The sequence below is a fragment of the Humulus lupulus genome, chromosome 3 (assembly GCF_963169125.1).
Source record: "Humulus lupulus chromosome 3, drHumLupu1.1, whole genome shotgun sequence".
NCBI classification, from domain to species: domain Eukaryota; kingdom Viridiplantae; phylum Streptophyta; class Magnoliopsida; order Rosales; family Cannabaceae; genus Humulus; species Humulus lupulus.
In genome coordinates this window covers 120,334,035-120,350,934 of record NC_084795.1, presented here as the reverse complement: position 1 = coordinate 120,350,934, position 16,900 = coordinate 120,334,035, and positions in this window count along the sequence as shown.

Genomic DNA, 16,900 nt, shown 5'->3' with positions numbered 1-16,900 from the left:
ATCCAAACTTAAATCTTGATGTTATAATATTTATAACATTTGTTCGTATGACCGAACTTAGCATAGTACTTTGCCATGATTTATCAAACACAAATTTTGAAAAATACTCTAAGTACTGTAGCATGCTTTCACTTATTTTGTTCATGTGTTTACATACCTTGAGAAGTATGCTTTGCTATCGATGTGCCTTATATGCCCCCCAAGTGATCGAGGAGCTTTAGGTCCTTGGTCACTTGCCTTGACCGTAACCTGTTCGAACGTTCTTGTTCGTAGTAAAACTGATACTTGTAATACAGCAAAACAACACACGTAATGAACAAATACTTGTAAATATAAATTCACAAAGGTTGGCAAGAATGACTGGCTAAGCACAGTCCCTTATAATCTCGTATTAAAAATGGACTAAACATGTCTTTACGAGTGATTCTGAAATAGAATCTTACATATACGAGCAGTTAGCCATACATCGTGGCTAACCCTCTTTGCAAAACTTGTAAAAATTAAAAAGAGAAATTTAAACAAGCCTGTCCTTTAAGAAGGGTTGTTCATTGATAATACTTGCGCAGGTGTTCTCCATTCCAATAGCGCGGAACGAGATCTCCGTTTAAGCGTGCAAGTTTGTAGGTGCCTGGGTGAAGGACTTCTTCAATCTGGTAAGGTCCTTCCCAGTTAGGTCCGAGCACTCCAGCAGTGGGGTCGCGGGTATTTAAGAAAACTCGTCGTAGCACCAAATCTCCGACGTTAAATTTTCTTTCTTTAACTTTGGAGTTAAAGTACCGGGCGACTTTTTGCTGGTAAGCAGCAACTCGGAGTTGAGATTTTTCTCGTATCTCATCGATCGAGTCTAGGGACTCCATCATCAACTGGCTGTTCACGTCCTGGTCGTAAGTCAAACACCGATGTGAGGGGGGATCTAACTTGACAGGTAACATTGCCTCATATCCGTAGGCTAGAGAAAATGGGGTATGCCCTGTTGCTGTTCGATGAGATGTTCTATACGACCAGAGGACTTCAGGCAGCTGTTCTGGCCACGCTCCTTTAGCTTCTTCAAGTCTTTTCTTCAGGGTGTCCTTGAGAGTTTTGTTTACAGCTTCGACTTGCCCATTCGCTTGGGGGTGTGCGACTGAAGAAAAGCTCTTAATAACCCCGTGCGTCTCGCAGAAATCGGTGAACAGGTCGCTGTCAAATTGGGTCCCGTTGTCTGAAACTATCTTTCTGGGCAAACCATACCGGCATACAATGTTCTTGATGACAAAGTCAAGAACTTTCTTGGTCGTGATGGTTGCAAGTGGTTCAGCTTCGGCCCATTTTGTGAAATAATCGACTGCCACAACTGCGTACTTTACTCCTCCTTTTCCTGTTGGCAGTGATCCAATCAAGTCTATTCCCCATATTGCGAAAGGCCACGGGCTCTGCATCTGCTTTAGCTCGTTTGGAGCTGCTCGTGGGATCTTGGAGAACCTTTGACATTTATCACATCTTCGTACGTACTCCATTGAATCCTCGTTCATTGTTGGCCAGAAGTAGCCTTGTCTTAGAACTTTTTTCGCCAAACTCTGCCCCCTAGCGTGATCTCCGCAGAAGCCTTCATGCACCTCTTTCATGAGTTCCTTAGCTTTTTCTGATGTAATGCACCTGAGTAGTGGCATTGAATATCCTCTTCGGTACATAACACCGTCGAGCAGTATGTACCTAGCAGCCCGCCTTTGCAGAGTTCTGGCCTTGTTTCTATCTGCTGGCAATGTTCCATTTGTCAGATACTCCAGGTAAGGCGTCATCCATGTATCTTCTGCACGAATCTCCATGTTAGCTTCGGCCACTTCAATGCTTGGCTTACTCAATCTTTCTACCGGGACTATGTTCAAGGTGTCAGTATCTTTTGCACTTGCGAGTTTAGCTAAGGCGTCTGCATTCGAATTTTGGTCTCGCGGAATTTGCTGGAGGGTCTACTTTGTAAACTGGGCTAGCAAATCTTTCGTTTTATTAAGGTAGGCCATCATCTTTAATCCTCGCGCTTGATATTCTCCCAGGACTTGATTCACGACTAGCTGAGAGTCGCTGTAAATATCGAGCACTTTTATACTCATATCCTTGGCCATTCTCAGTCCAGCGAGGAGCGCTTCGTATTCTGCTTCATTGTTTGATGCTGCGAAGTCAAACCTGATTGCGCAGTGAAATCGATGCCCTTCAGGCGTTATCAATATCACTCCCGCTCCAGCATGGGATTCATTGGATGAACCATCCGTGAATAGTTTCCACGAAGGAGTCTCGTCTTGAGGCATGGGCGCTTCAGGCTGTTTGTACAGCTCACTGTTGGGGAGTTCGGTGAACTCCGCAATAAAATTGGCTAAGACTTGCTCTTTTATTGCTGCTCACGGTAAATAAGTTACATCAAACTGTCTTAATTCGACCGCCCATTTTAACAGTCGTCCAGCCGCCTCAGGTTTTTGGAGGACTTACCGAAGGGGCTGGTCGGTCAGAACTGTGATAGGATGGGCTTGGAAGTACGGACGCAACTTTCTGGAGGCTAGAATTAAGCAATATGCTAACCTCTCGATTGGTGGATATTTCAATTCCGCACTAATAAGCCTTTTGCTGACATAGTAAACAGCTTTCTGTACGCCTTCTTCTTCCCGTATTAGTACCGCACTAGCAGCAACTTCGGTAATCGCCAGATAAATATACAAAGTCTCTCCTTCGATTGGTTTTGATAGGATGGGAGGTTGCGACATATGAGCTTTTAAGGCCTGGAATGCTTGCTCGCAGTCTTCCGTCCATTCAAACTTCTTATTCCCCCTGAGTAGATTGAAGAATGGAACGCACTTGTCAGTTGATTTTGAGATGAATCTACTTAGGGCAGCGATCCTTCCAGTCAGGCTTTGTACATCCTTGATTCTCTCCGGCGACTTCATGTCGATCAGGGCTTTTATCTTGTCAGGGTTGGCCTCGATTCCTCTTGAATTTACTATAAACCCCAAAAACTTCCCTGATCCGACTCCAAAGGAACATTTGAGGGGATTCAACTTCATCTGATACTTGTTCAACACATCAAAGCATTCTTGCAAATTCCTCACATGTCCTTCTGCCTTCTTGGACTTTACCAACATGCCATCCACATACCTCCATGCTTACCCCGATCAGCTCCTTGAACATGTGGTTGACCAGTCGTTGGTAAGTTGCGCCTACGTTTTTCAGCCCGAAGGGCATTACTTTGTAACAATATAAGCCCGTATCGGTCTGAAAGATGGTATGATCCTCATCAGGGGGATGCATGCTGATCTGGTTGTAACCTGAATACGCGTCCATGAACGAGTGGATCTCATGTCCTGCAGTAGCATCGACCAACTGGTCGATCCTTGGGAGTGGGAAACAGTCTTTTGGGCAGGCTTTATTGAGATCTGTAAAATCCACGCAGGTCCGCCATTTGCCGTTAGGCTTGGGGACCAGCACCGGATTGGAGACCCACGATGGATAAAATGCCACCCTGATGAACCCATTCTCTTTAAGTCTTTCTACTTCTTCTTTCAAGGCTTTTGATCTGTCTTTATCGAGCAGCCTTCTTTTTTGTTGCACAGGTGGAAAGGCTTTGTTTATGTTCAGGACATGGCTGATCACTGCTGGATCTATCCCAACCATGTCTTTATGCGACCAGGCGAAAACTTCCTAGTTCTCTTGCAAGAATTTCACCAGTGCCTTCTTTGCGGTAGGCTCTAAATTCTTCCCAACCCTTACGACTCTGGTCGGGTCTTTTTCATCGAGTTGGACCTCCTCCAGGTCCTCGACGGGTCCAACATTTTCTTCGAAATCCCCAAAGCGAGGATCCAAATCTATATCCTCACTTTGGGCAACACCCTATTTGGTGACGTTACCACCTGATTGGGCTTGTTTGTCTTCTGTCATCTGCAATCGGTCTGGGGTAGCGCTCTTCGATGCTCCACTTTTTGCCTTTGTGATCGAGGCGTTATAGCACTCCCTGGCTTCCCTTTGGTTTCCTAAGACGCATCCTACCCCTGCGTCCGTTGGGAACTTCATGGCTAGGTGCCACATGGAGATGATGGCCCTTAGATCAACCAGTATGGGCCTTCCAATAACAGCGTTATATGCTGAAGGACAATCGACCACTACAAAAGTGGTGAGTAATGTCCTTGAGGCAGGCGTTGTACCCGTTGTTACTGCGAGTTTGATCATTCCGGCTGGGGCGAGTCCTTCTCCAGAGAAGCCGTATATGGTTTGATTGCAGGGCTCCAGGTCTTTTACGGACAACTTCATGCGTTCCAGTGTTGACTTATACAGGATGTTCACTGAACTTCTTGTATCGACCAGTACTCTTTTTACCATCATATTGGCCATCTGGATGTCCACGACCAGCAGATCGGAATGTGGGAACCGGACGTGTTGGGCATCGCCATCAGAGAAGGTTATCCCATATTCCTCTGAGCGAGCCTTTTTTGGCGCACGATCCTCCACAGTCATCATCTCGATGTCCTGGTCGTGACGTAGAGTCCGAGCATATCGTTCTCTAGCCTTTCCGCTATTTCCCGCGAGGTGCGGGCCTCCACAGATGGTTAAGAGTGTTCCGGCTACGGGGGCAGGCTGTAATGGTGGCGAGAGTTGGCGTGTGGACGTCTGCTCGTTGCCACCTGGAGCTTCTCGTTGGGAAGTTCCCGAGGCCCGTACGTACCTTCTCAAGTGTCCTTATCTAATAAGGAACTCGATTTCGTCTTTTAACTGGTTGCATTCATTAGTGTCATGTCCATAGTCGTTATGGTAACGACAGAACTTGGTAGTGTCTCTTTTCGAAATGTCTTTTCGAATGGGCCCAGGTTTCTTGTAAGGTAAACTAGAGCTGGTGGCCTGGAAAACCTCTCCCCGAGACTCGATGAGGGCAGTGTAGTTAGTGAACCTAGGTTCATAACGATTACCCTTGGCTCGTTTATTATCGGAGGTTGAAGGCTCATTGTGCGGCCGTTTCCCACCGTTCTTGCTATTACCGTTGCTATGCCCGTTGCCTTTGCCGTTGCCATCAGGTTTGGAACCATTGGCGGCTTTGGCGGGTTCGGCGGCCTTCTTACCCTTGTTCGAGGGTTTTCCATCATCAGCAATGGCCTCTTCGAGCTTGATATAATGATCAGCTCGGTCCAAGAACTCCTGGGTGGTCCTAACCCCGTCCTTACGAAGACTCTTCCATAGAGGCGAACGGCGTCTCACTCCTGCGGTTATAGCCATCATTTTTCCTTCGTCTCCGACTGTCTTTGCTCCAGCTGCTGCTCGCATAAAGCGCTGGATGTAATCCTTCAGTGATTCTCCATCCTGCTGGCGGATTTCGACCAGCTGGTTTGCTTCGGTTGGGTGCACACGACCCGCATAGAATTGTCCGTAGAACTCCCTTACGAACATTTCCCAGGAAACTATGCTTGCAGGTGGGAACTTAAAGAACCACTCCTGTGCCGCTTCAGAAAGTGTTGCAGGGAAGATCCTGCACCGAGCGTCTTCGGACACTTTCTGAATGTCCATCTGAATCTCAAATTTATTCACATGCGAGACTGGGTCCCCATATCCATCAATGTTCGAGAGCGTAGGCATTTTTAACTTGCTGGGAGTTTCGGCGTTAGCTATCCTCTGGACGAAAGGAGTACCTTTCCTCCTGTCGTGGTCGATGTAAGAAGTCCTTCCTCCGACCATCTGTTGCACAGCCTGATTGAGTGCGTCTATCTGGACTTGCACTGCGGCAGGAATTGTGGTGGCCTCTGCGACTGGGGGGATGTTCTCGCCGTGCCTTTCTCGACGATCGTTGAGTACATCTCTCAGGTCCTCTTCTCTTCTTCGTTGCTCGCTACCTCCGAGCCGGTTGGAGACATTATTTTGTCTGGGCTGCCCCCCAGCATCTTGTCTATTTGGCTGGTCACCTTGAGGTATTTGGCTCCTGCCTTTACCTCTTTCTCCATTCCTCCCACCAGCATTCCCCTTGCCTGAGTCGGCCTCATTGTACCCATGACCATCTCTGAACCTTGACTGGCTGTGGTGAGACTGACTGTTCCCTCTGTTACCGTCTCTGGCAGAAACGCCTCGAGCGTTAGAGGATGGCCTGCGCTGGTCGCGGTGTCCCTGTGCATCGTTATGCCGTGGGGGTCCACGGACCGCAGAGCCTAGTTCCGAGTCCCTCTGTTACCAGGAGGGTAGTGACCTCTATTCGCTTGGTTTGGCCTGTCATTCTCATGGCGCCTAGGACTACGAGGCTGACGCTCGGTCCTATTCTGCCTTTGCTGCGGGGAATTACCCCGAGCAGCTTGGGATGGCGGATTTGCCTCGGGGTCCAACGGGACATCATCATGGGGCGTCTGAGGCTGCTCAGGCCTTTGCGGACTTGAAGGCTAAACTGGTGGGCTAGGATTGGGACCCTTCTGAGGTGGCCCATTTTCAGGTTGGTTAGGCTGCGAGGCAGGTGCGGCCTGATTTCTAGCCAACAGCAAGGCCGCTTCAAGGGCTGCCATGGCCTCGGTCTGGCGGCGATCCACCTCTGCTTGTCTCTCGCTCAACTCCGCCCGCTGACGATCAAGCTCCTGCTGCTGTCGCGCCAGAACTTCTGCGGCAGTCTCTTGATTGGCCCTCAGACTAGCCAATTCTTCTTGCACCACGCCCAGGGTGCTCTTCAGCGTCGCATCGTCCATTTCCTCCTCTTCAAAATCTAGTTGCGGCTCATCTTCCGCCATGCTTGCAGGGGGAGGAGGAGGTGGTGGGTTCGATGGTGCAGCGGCAGTTGCCTGCCCAGTTTTCCTTCCTGCTTTCGCCATTGGTTTTCTTAACAGCAACAAATCAATCTCTCAATGAAAGCACCAGAATGTTGACCCATGATTTAGCCAACTGACACGGAGTCAAAATATGAATGATATAGACGAATGTATAGAGAATAACGTAATGACAAAAGTAAAGAAAACACAGTGATTTATAGTGGTTCGGCCCCAGGATCTGGAAATGACCTACGTCCACTTAGAATGATATTGATATGGAATCAAAAGTGTGATCAGAGAACTTGGGTTCAATGAGTTTCAACACTTCTGACAAACAATACAAGTTTACTAGGAGAAATTCTATAATCTCTATGATTCAGAAGCTCAAAAAATCAAAAGTCCCTTCCCTTGAGCTATCTCTTGCTATTTATAGGCTCATGGAGGGTTACAAAATATTGTTACAGATATTATCCCCTGAATAATGGGATATCCAGAAGATTGCATGAGATAAATTCGAGATTCACAAAGATCTTCCCATAATTGTTGCCTTGTCTGCGGAACTACCGACCAGACTGGTCGTGGGTAAGACAGGCTTGTCCTGCTTCTGCTGTGTCTCCTGGTCGATACTCTAGCAGACGCTTTCCAGGTATTAGCCACGTGTCAAGAGATTATCTGCCACGTCACAAATGCTAATTTATTGGATAACAGTAGGACATCTTAGTAGAGGTACTTTGTATAAATAGGTTATACATGAACAAGACCTGATATGTTATTAATCCTTAATAATATTGTTTACTTGATAAGTATTAATTAAACATATCAATAAGATGATCATATACAAATTGATCTTATTCCTGAAGTTATTATGAACTCTTGTTTGTGTCATATGAGTTCTTTGATTCACTTGCTATGGTTTGTCAGAATGATCAGGCTGAAAACTTTTGTTCTGGGAGCTCATTGATATAAATATTTGGGGACATAATATATAGATATGGAATCTATACCTTTTCGACATGAATTGAATAATGGTTCCCTTAATGGTTGGCTTTTGGAACTAAAAGGTTATTGAGCTCAAATTCATAAATCAGTTTATAAATTAACCTTCACTAGTAAAGTTAATAGTACTTAAGGAAACGATATATAATTTAAGAGGTTAAATGGTGATTAATTCCTACTTTAATTATGAATCATTATTAGAGGATTGAATTGTATGTAATGATTAACTCGATGGACACATTTTATATTTTAAAAAGTACTCAATAAATAACCGTCTATAATTACAAGAGTGCAATCTAATATTTTTTGTTGAATAATATTGAGATTAATAAATTAAGGTTATAATATTAAAAAGTTTTAATTAATAATTTAAATTTATTGGAGCTTGAAATTATAGGTCCATAGGTCACCGAGATGACTCTATCAATACTATTCAAGGTAAGAATTGAAATTGAGAAAAATTAGGAAAATGACATATTTGGAATAAATTTGTTCTTCATGGTCAAAATTAATTTAAGATATCAGGTTTAGATATTTTTGAATAAATAATTATTAAATAATAATTAAAAGTAAACAGTTTGAACAAATCCCTGAAATCAGGGATGTAGTTGGCATGTAACATGGTCCAAGAATGGGTCTTGGATATTTCATTTATTTATTTAATTATGTAATAATTGATTTATAATTTGAATTTTAAAATTTAATTACTTCTTTTATAAATCTATCAGATGGAAATAGTTTCACTTAATTTTTAAAAGAGAATAATATACTTTTGACAGAGAGAAAAATATATCATGTTCTTTATTCCTGAAAATTTTCTTCGACCTAATATTCCAAGATCTCATGTGTTGAGAATATCTTTAGAATCAGAAATTTTTCCCTACTATTACTCTCCGTGTCCACACACGTCTTGAGGTGTAGAGATACGTCTTGGAAGATTTTGGTCTGAGTATTTCAAAGACTGCTTTGGATTGGATGTTCATTGGAGATACAAAAAGATATCAATGATTCTTGATAGTTCCTCAACTAGTAAATCCTCATCTTTTTATTTCTATATGATTAATGTTTTGCATGTTAATGAATCCAATTATTTAAAGTTTGTTTAAATAAAAAAAATTGAAATCTCTTTGCCCAACACTACTTGCTTTCCGCTACACACATGGTAAACAAGTTACCACCATTATCTCCATATGCTTTGAAGTACTACTGATCATATTATTTTTTTTAAAAGAAAACAACAACACTATTATCACAATAGATCAGCATAGGTACAGAAATAAAATCAACTATTCATATCTCTAAAATAAGATTCTTTAACCATACAACTTGTAAAGATGCTGCATAACAAGCTACAAGCTCAGCATACATAGTAGATGATGTAATCAAAGATTGTTTTACACTTTACCAAGACATAGTTGAGCCAACCAAAGTGAAAATATATCTAGAAGTCGACTTTAAATGATCAACCACTACTACAAATATAGGATTTCTCTGTGGTTTTTTTTCAACAATAAATAAAAAGCGCAGAGAAAAGGTTTGGAAGAGTTAAAAATATTATATTTAATGTCCGCGCCCTATTTTATTGCGGTTTTAAAAAAAACGCAGTGAAAAGTTTGAAGTGGCTTATCACAACCGCAGAGAAAGAACATCATTCTCCGCGGTTGGCTTATCACAACTGCAGAGAAAGATGTGGATTTTCTCCGCAGTTAGCGTACAACTTTTCTCTGCAGTCGAATACACTGCACTTTTCAATACTCTCGAAGACCACAGTGTATTAAGTAAAAAAACCGCAAAGAAATGCCTTTTTTGTAGTAGTGAATAGATCTACAAAAATTAGAATTTGAATAACCAACAGATCAGAGAGTCTCAACATGCTTATAAACAAGAATAAAATTCTTGGTTCTTCATAACATTCTTTGCTACAACCCAATGATCATTTCAAGGATTAGACAAATATCATCCAAGAACATTGACTACAAAAGTAATATCAGGTCTAGTTCAAACTTGAGCATACATCAAACTCTCTACCACATTTGCATATGAGATGTTTTTCATTGCTTCTCTCTCTAAGTTGTTCTTAGGACATTGTTACTTACTAAATTTGTCCCATTTCAAACTAGGGATAGAACCAGGTTTACATGGATTCATGTTAAATCTTTTAAGCACACGATTGATAAAAGCTTCTTGAGATAAACCAAGAACTTTACGATCCCTGTCACGATGAATCTCAATCCCCAAAACAAAATATGCTTGGCCAAGATCCTTCATTTCAAAATTTGTAGATAGGAATGCTTTGCCAAGATCCTTCATATCAAAATTTGTAAACAAGAAGAGTTTGGTCTCATACAGTAATGCCAAATCACTACTTGCAAGTAAAATGTCATCCACACAAATAATCTGAAAGATATAGCATCTCCCATTGAACTTCATAAAAATACAATGATCAAACTTGTTCTCTATGAAACCAAACAATGTCACAACCTTATTAAACTTAATGTACCATTGACAAGATGCTTGTCGTAAATAGATCTTTTCAATTTGCAAAAAAATACTGCTTTCCACTTTCATTGAAACCTTCAGGATGAGACATATGGATTTGCTCACTCAACTCCCCATTCAGATCAAAATTAGTTTTTACATTCATTTGATGTAATTCTAAATCAAAATGTGCTACTAACACCATAATAATCCTGAACGAATCTTTCGTAGAAACAGGTGAGAAAGTTTCAATACATTTAATATCTTCTCTTTGAGTAAAGCTCTCTGCCACTAAACGTGCCATGTATCTTTCAATTTGTCACTTATTATCCTTTTCGGTTTTGAAGATCCACCTACAACCTATTGGTTTTAAACAAACTGGCAATTCGACTAATTCCCATGTCATTATTTTTCATTGACTCAATTTCGTCTCTCATAGCTTTCATCCATTTATACAATTACGCATTGTTAAGAGTGTAAAGCGCCCTAATATATTACTTTTATAAAAAGTCACTCAAGTCATAATTAATAGGAAAACATCACTTATAGGATAAACTCAGTGGAGCCTTGATAAAACATGCAAGTTTGGGCCCAATAGTTAAAAATAAAAAAAGTATTCATATGCAATGTTTAAAAGAAAAAAATAAAAGTTTAAGTTCCACTGGCGTATTTGGAAATAAAATTCATAACATAGTTTCTTTAAAGAAAATATCGGCACTCATATTGATCGTTTATTCGTTCATAGGAAACCCTCACGCCATACATACTCAGACGTCGGAACTCCCCACATCACAGCGCGTGCTAGAGAAAAATCCTATTGTTTACCTGAAAGGGGGAAAGTAAGGGGGTGAGCTAAAAGCCTAGTAAGGAAGTACAACAATACAACGATATCCAAGAAAAAACAAGAAAGACATGTATAGTAAAACAAAGCAAAACATAACATCATCATACTCATATTTCATAATCATGGGCGAAGTCATAGTCACACATCACATTCATACATCATAAACATACTCTTTGTGATCATGTCACCTATGTTGCCCATGTCACATCTTGAGGTAACCAGTATAACATGGCTGGTAAAACCTCTTCTATGAGTTAAACAGGATCTCAGGTCCTTGAATAACCTCGGCGCGTTTGCCCTTTTGAGTTACATCATATCCTTAGTAACTCATTTGTTTTGTTGTGTTCAACACGCTAGCAACATTTTATTTTCATTCATCATACAAACACATGTAATCCAGTTCACATCAAAACATAGAAAATACATGTTGCATCATACTTGTCATAACATGTCAAGACAGAATTTCTAATTTTCCATATCACTTGGTTTATCATCAAAACATAGTATCTTCATTTCCATAGCACAATATTTCTTGTAACATACATGTTTTACCATTCCATGGCATAAACATAAAAAATTCTATCTAACTTCCTTACCTCAGGTCCGAGCAAATAAAAATTAGAAAATTCACAACGAGCCTATAATCATAACCAAACGTTCGTCTCTTAGAATCACATAAGAATACTCATGCCCAACATATATATACCCAACGTGTGCATGGACCATGCACATGTGGCACAAGTTGCACTACCATTGCAAACATACAATAATTTCACATAAAATCATAAAAGACTAATGTTAATTTTACCCATTAATCTTTCATGGTTACAAAGTAAAAGTCATGTATTTGAATAATAGGCATATATTTTAACGTAAAAATGCATTTGCATGCAACATGCATATGTGGGAGCGTTCTTAAAATTTAACGTTTTAAAACGATAATTTCTACATGCTTATTTCTTGCCTCTTCAAACAAAACTCAGCAACATACTTTATTTACGATTTAATTGTTTCTTTGATCACCAAAATTATTATACAAACTTTAATACAACATATTTACTTTATAAGATAATCCATTTAGCCTTTTCTAATATCTCATAAAATAATAATTCTATTTATTATTTAAATATCATTTAAAAGGTTGTGACAAAATTGTAGCTATTTAGATCAACTAAATAAGTTTCTTTTTTTCTTTTAGAAAATTAATTTTACTAACCTCTCTAAAAAAACTACATGTTTATAAATGTGAAAATTGTTAAATAAAGTGTCGAAAAATTACATTTTCATATATATCATTTAAGACTTACTTTATTGGAGTGTATGACTAACTTCTCATGATTTAAAAGATATTTTCTTTTAATAACCCAAAGTTTCAGCAACTAATAATTTGTTTAAAAATTACAAATGAACTTAAACCATAATCTTTTCACATTTTAAATAAAAAAAAACTGCACATAAATAACAGTGTGAAAATACATATTTACATTTTGAAAATATTATATTCATCATATACATAGCTTAAGGTTAAATTTATTTGATGCACTTGTTTTACTTATCTCATATAAAAGACTTTTCTTACTATTAACCAAAAATTTCAGCAACTATTTTATTTAATTAAAATCACATACTTGAATTAAAACTATATTTTCTATCATAAAAATATACAAAAATCTGCATGTATTTAATTTGATCAAAACATCATTAACATGTGAAATAATATATCTTTTTGTTTTCATAAAATCAAATACCACTTTGAGGAATGATATGTGCATTTCAAAATATTATTTTACCATTACCATCACAAAATATAAAAAAAAAAATACCAAATTATGTTTAAACAATCCTCATAAAATGCTTTTATCCATTTAACAATTTACCCTACTATTCTCATACACTTGTACACCACACTATTACATTTAGCATGAAATTTAATCAACACAAAAATCAAACATCAAATATGACCCTATGCCGAAACCCTCATGATCAACATCTCATATTTCTTTTGCATTTTTACAAGAATATTTAAGAGACAATATTATCATAACATAGGCCAAACCAAACTTAAGCCCTAGCATGTGTCTATTTGCATTCTTATTACATAAACAATTAGATTTAAAACAACCATGAAAACATAACCATAAGATCCCATACTTCATGCATGCCCAAAAATTTCTATTCATGCTTGCCTATTAATGCCACACGCCCAAGCATACTGAAACACATAAAATCATTGAGCCCACACGCCTATGCCATGTATACATCATAATAAATCCTTTAAAGAACTACTTAAACCTAATCAATATGCATATTCCCCTTCATACTTTTATATACATCAAGAAAGTAAATAACAAAAGAGAAGAATGAACATAGTCCAAAACTCTATCCCTTAGCCGAAACTCAAACCATATAACACAAACATGCTCTCCAACATATTTCCCATAAAAATCATGGACTCATTTTCAAGGACAAGAGTATCCACAACACATATTCATAACCCAAAACCAATATTACAAATAAACATGTTTTTTCCATGAAGACATCAAGTAAAATATAAGGGCACTAGAATCTCCATTACCTCCATTGTGGTGATCAAGACTCAATATATAGAAAGATGGTAATTACTCTCTTGGTACACCTAGGGTTTTTTTTAACCCACACAGAGAGGGAAAAACTAAACAGCAACCATGAAACAAAAAGTCATAGCATCAAGAAAAATTGAAAGAGAAAGTAGAGGATTAAACCACAAAGAAGAAAAGAACACAAACCTAGTTGGAATCACCTTCTTCTCTTTCTCCTTCTCTCCCTATCCCTCACGCCCTCTCTCTCTCTCTCTCTCTCTAGCCTTTCATGCAGCCTCTCTCTCTCTCCTCCTAGCCGACGGCACCAAGAGCCAATAACGTAGCCTAATGGGAACGGGAAAGTTTCCCAAATCTAATCCGAGTTCTTTATTTTTTTTTAATTTGACTTTTCCTTAAAAATAGGAATTTACAAATAAATTAAAAGATGACAATCCTCATGTTTCTCAATTTGTCTAGCATCAGCAATTTAATTCATTTAAAACCCAAAAAAAATAGGGAAATGAGACCACTCCTACCCTTATTTTCGCTTCCTTTTATTTTCTTTTGAATTCTTTAATTTCATATATAAATAAAAATAAATGGAAATTTAGTGTAGGAAATACCATTGCATTCTCACCATGCAACCATGCACATGCACACACACAATAGCTCATGTGCATCACTACTTACCATGCACCTTGGTGCATTCAATCAAAACTCATTTACTTATATTTTAAAATAATTAAAATATACAACTAACAATATTAAATTCACATAATTCCTACCAAACAATTCAAACAATTAAAAACAAATTTCTAACACTTAACAATTAATAATAAACAAAGCACAAAATTAATTAAACTAAAAAAAAATTAGTGTGCTACAATATAACCTCCTTAAAAGGAATTTCATCCTGAAATTCTTTCTTTCCAAATAACTCAGGGTAGTTTTGTTTATTTTTGCTAGAATCTGTAGAAATGCATGCTGCCAAGTTTTTGTAGTCTGAGTACTTGAATTTAGGCCTTTGAAAAATGAAAAAAGTTGTTTCCAAACCTAAGTTATGAACTTTTTGGCATGTTGATGCAATCTGGAAAATTTCTGGGCAGCATGCACTGCCCATATTGTTTTGAATATTGAACACGTTTTACTGAGCCAAAAGCCATGAAATTTGGTAAACTGTTAGTTTAAATATTTATAAGGATCACAAAAAATTTTTAGAGAAAAACACAAAATGGTTAAATAGTAATAATTTTTCAAAATTTTCCATAATAATCTGAAAACGAAAGTTAAGGGCAGCAAACACTGCCCAGATTGTCATACATTTTTTAATGGGTTTCCTTATCCTGAAAATTATGAAATTTTGAGAAAACCGAAATTAGATATGAGTAAAGATCCTGGTAAAATTTTAGGAAAAATTGGGCTACGGTGTAAGAGAAATAATTTTTCAAAGAACCTATTAAGAAAAACTTTTGGGCAGCAGGCACTGCCCAAATTTCATTAAATGGTTTAATGGGTATTTCCTTTCCAAAAATTATGAAACTTGGTGAGAAATTTTTTAAGATAGTTATTACGGCCATGGTAAAATTTTGGATTAAAATAAGTCAGGTTTTAACAGTAGTAATTTTTCTAACTTACCTAAAAACGGGGGAAAATAGTAATTTCGAACTTTAACAAAAAACGAGATTTGGGAGGTTAGTCATCCAAACATAAATTGAAATTTTGATGTGAGCTTTCACCTAGTTTCTGTCATTAGAACGCATAATACGTGAACATGATTTTAAAGGGTTGTGGTTAGAGAGCCTAACATTGAATATGAGTTAAAAAGCAGGATTTTTATCACGTTAAAATGAATAGTGAAAAAGTTAGGTTTCAGAATTGGAAATGAAGCTGTTTCAAAATTAGCTAAAGTTTTAGATATCTAACAAATCCCAAATTAGTTTAAGGTTACTGAGAATTCATTTTTACCATTTTCTAAATGTGGGGACCAATTGCCCTTTCTTTTCGAAGATGACGTAGTAGAGATCCTAGGTTATGGATTAAAGATGGTAACAATGGGAGTTAGGTTTTATAAAACCATAAATGGAAAAGTATTATCGTTAATAGATAATAAATTGTAAAAGGTCAAAACGCAATATTTTTCGGTAAAGAATGGATAACGCTAAACTCTGTACTTGAGTAGAAAGTGGGTTGTTTTTCTAAGATTAAGAGTTGTTTAAAACTCCTTTTATAAGAAACCAAAATACGCGTAATATTATTGAGAGAGTCTTCTAGAGATAGAATATTAAAATGCATAACACGGAGAGCATGTTGCGGTAAGGAAGATTTTTCTCAAGAAAACGTAAATTGATTTAAAACAGAATCTGGTCTTATACACTGTAAAGTGTATATGAGAAATGTCATTATAGAGTCTCTAAGAGAACTTTATTGAATTTAGCAATCATAGAATATTAGTTATACGAGTATGCCATAGTTTAATCCAAGTACACTGTATTAATTAAAGTAATCGTAAAAAGGAAAAATGAATAGCGGTGTTAAAGATTCAGCTAGGAGCTAAAGACTCCAAGTAAGTTAGCCTTTCTCTTTCTTGGATACAACATGAATATACTAGTGTGTGCTTGTAGTTATAGATTACACTAGTTTTGTTTGGGTCGTTAAGACCAGGGTATGCTTAATGCCTACCTTTGCAATGCTTATGCTTTCTGCAACTTAATGGTAAGTGAGTTCGGGTTGAAGCCATTACCTTATTATAACTATAGTCTAGGTCGGAGACAGGACATGGTGAAATTATATTCCGGGTTGGATCTAGGACATGGTGAAATTATAGTCCTGGTTGGAGCCAGGAAATGGTAAAATTTTAGTTCAGGTTGGAACCACAACATGGTAAGATATAGTCAAGGTTGGAGCCAGGACATGGTAATATAGTCCAGGTTGGAGCCAGGATGCTCAGAGTGAATCCAAGTTGGAGCCAGGATCTTTTGTGTTTGTTTGAATTGATTTAAATTGCATAATTATATATCGTGAATGTTTTGGGATTTTTTTAAGTGCAGGTTGATATGATATGTGTGAAATGGGTTGTTGGGCGCAACAGAAGTGCTTGATTTCTGTATGGATATTATTAAGCATTGTATGATAGGTTTGGAATTTTATCAAATACCCTAGTGATCGGTAGTGATATCTACCTTAGGGCAACCCGTTACCGGGTTTAGCATATTTGTGTGCAAGGCTATTCTTACTAAGCATTTTCGCTTGCCTAGTTGCTTCTTGTTGTAGGTAAGTTCAAAAGCAAAATGGACCAG